We start from the raw sequence: 3,101 nt of genomic DNA, 5'->3' as shown, positions 1-3,101 counted from the left end.
ATTGCTGACAATAAATTAAACCCACAAAACGGAGGATGCAAAGCTCACTGGGGCTGTTAACAACAGCAAAGCCAATGGCTGTGTCTGTTTTCACACCAAGATGCAATAAGATACAACTCACCTCTGGAGATAGATTACATAGAGATAGGGCCTTTCCCTTTGGGCCTGGAAGACAGAGGGTCGATTCCTGTTACTGAGCTCCTGTAACTAAGCTTGATATTATCACAGTTATATGAATGCTTGGAAGGGAGATTCTGGAGTAGGGGTGAGCAGAGATTTTTCAGCCATAGTCATACACTCTAATCTCGGCCAGCAAGAGACAAGCTCCTCCTCCCTCTAGCCCATGAGTCAATGCAGGCTAGGGTCCTGGGCTAGGAGCGCTGCCAAGGGATGAGGAGGACCTCAAGGTGTTCTTCCTGGGACAGCCATCCTCCTCCTATGCCCACCTTTCCCGGCCTGCCCTGAGAAGGTTTTCTTTCTTCTGTTGCTCTAGAAGTTAGGTGAGTTTCCTGAGAGAGTTAGTTTCATGGAGTAAATACTTCCCACCTGAAGCTGGGAGGGCTGCCTGGAGGAGGTGAGCATGCTGTGTATGTGTGAGAAGGGCATAGGGAAGGAGGAGGCAGCCAGTTTTCATGCTCTGGGGGGAAGATAGTCAGAGGTCAGCTGAATTGTCCAAGGGTGCCCAGAAGATTAGTAGCTGGAGCCATGAACAAAAGAAGGCTCCCTGGAGATAGTCTGAAATGTAGGAGAAGAGGAAGATGGCATTGGGACTGGAGGGACTTAGAAGAGCTTGTAGGTCTAGCTTCAGGACTTCCAATGTTTCCTCCTTAGAGTCCGATTACCCTTAGAAAAGGGTGGTACCTCTTGGGCCTCTGCACTTTCTTGCCTCCATGTTTGTCTTCTTGGACTGGCCAAACCCAGTCCTTCAAGGAGAGAAGTGGATCCAGGAGAAATGAAAGTTGACACAGGTATGGTTCGTAAACAGCTTGAGAGCTGGAATGGACAAGCAGTTTTAAATAGACTCCAAGAAGGTCAGAGCTGGAAAGTACCATTTGATCCTCATTTTGTAAGTGAGAAAACTGAGGCTCAGGAGCCAGTTACCCAGCCTAGATTGTCTCACCCAACATGTGCAGCCCGGGGAGGGGGGGGCTGTCCACTGGCTGGGCCACCTTGCCTTCCCTGGCCTTAGAGTTCCCTTTCAGGTCTTTCCGGCTGTCACCTTCTCCTGTGGAGCTCTTTTCCATTTTTGCTTATTCCTGAAGAGGACTTTATCAGTGATTGTTTTTGTGGCATCCATAGCTCTTAATTAGGCTTCCTTGGGCCTCCTCTCCAGAAGGCTTTGAGTGAAAAAAGCATCAGTATTTGGCAATGGGATCGGTGTAAGGGGCCCTGCCCATGGCCTGGAGAGAAGGGCAGATGTGCAGGGAGGCTGGTGCTGAATTACTGGGTCCTAGAGAGCCTGGAGGCCTGAAGAGGGTTTTTCAGACCCCATCCCATGCAGGTTCTGCTGGAACCCTGAAGCCCTTCAAGCCTGAGACCCCTGGCTCCTGGGCTGGCTGCTGATGTCCCCCTCCCTACCACTTTCAGGACTACAATTGCCCAAAGGCTGGACACACACAGGGATTTCCTGGCTGCATCCTGTGATGGGTCGGGCTATGGAAATGTTGGAAGCCATGGCCTGAGTTGAAGTCCCTACTCTCTGGCTTGAAATGCGGCCACTGACTATAGGCTCTTCAGCATAAGGATGTCTTTCAGAGAATCAGGGCTATGAAGATCATGAGAGGAGACTGGTAGTTTTCCTCGGCCTTGGGACTTGAGGTGGGTTTGGAAGGAAGATGGAAGGTCAAAGGAGAGAGGGCACAGCATGGCTCGGGAATGCTCTTGCTGATTTGGGTGTGGGGAGTGTGGCTAGGAAAGGGCAGGGCCTCTCTTAAGCTGTAAGTGCCCAGCCTGGGGTGGAAAGATAAATTCCAGGTTGAGTATGGACACTAATGTGGAGGCAGCAGGGAGCCATTAGGGACCCTTGGACTGAAGAGAAGTGACGAGAGAATAGTTTGGGGCAGCTTCATCTGCGAATTGGCAATGACGAAGCAGGAGTGGAGGAACTCTCCTCACAATGTCTCCCAGATGCAAGTAGCATGGCCTCAGGGCAGACGTTCCTCCCAAAGGGTGACTGGGACTGTGGCTGGATGCTCAGAGACAGCCTAGGATGATTCCCACGTGAATCACCATCAACCCCTGGCTCATGCCCACCCTTGGTTAGAGTATTCCTTGACAAGGTCTTCCTGGGGCATTCTTAAACCAGCACCAGGTATGTTTTCCAGGCGAGCCGAGCAGTTTGGTTCCCCATAATCTGGGACTTCCTGTCCAATGGAAAGAAAAGGAAAACTCACATTATTGACAAATGGATCCTGAACCCCTCAGCTCATGTAACCCTCGCAGCAGTCAGAGGCAGGTTCCATTCTCACCCATTTTATCCCTAACACCTCCTGATGAGCCAAGTCTTCTCAGACTCCACAGTCCCCGCTGGGCCCTTGACTCTGGGGTTTCCCTGGCTCTGGGCCCTGTCAGAACCTCTCTGGGGCCTCCATCTTGAGAACCTGCCTGAGCCTGGATGGTGCCGGCATTTACCGCAGGCTCCTTGGGTGATACTGCTCCACAACTGGGTCTGGGGAGCTTGGCCCCAGGTGGCCACCTCTAGTGGTCTCTTTCTGGCTGGTGGTTGCCCGCAGCAAGAACCACCATCACTTCCCCCACCATTCAAGAAGCCCCCAGGGATTCTCTGTATCTAGAAAAAAAGCACAAAACATAGGCTATATCCTGGAAGTGGGCAAGGGATAGGGCAAAGCCTCTCCTACTTTCCTCTTCCCCAAAGTATCTTCCACAGCTTCCAGACTTGTCACCATGCAGTGTCACAGTCTTAGGTTTGGTACTGCCCACTTCAGGTTCTGCAAAAGTATGAAGGTCAGCCTCTCAAAGATTGTGGCTGTTGCTTTCCCTGGATGTAGAGAAGGGGTTTTGTTGTTGGAAACTCCCCAGAACTCTGGGGCTAGCTGCTGTGGGTGATCTTGAACAAGTCTCTTCTGTTCTTTGCGATCTCA

Source organism: Cebus imitator, unplaced genomic scaffold (assembly GCF_001604975.1).
Source record: "Cebus imitator isolate Cc_AM_T3 unplaced genomic scaffold, Cebus_imitator-1.0 Scaffold0, whole genome shotgun sequence".
In the NCBI taxonomy this organism is placed as follows: domain Eukaryota; kingdom Metazoa; phylum Chordata; class Mammalia; order Primates; family Cebidae; genus Cebus; species Cebus imitator.
The sequence above is the reverse complement of the archived record's forward strand: the minus strand, read 5'-3'. Positions refer to the sequence as shown.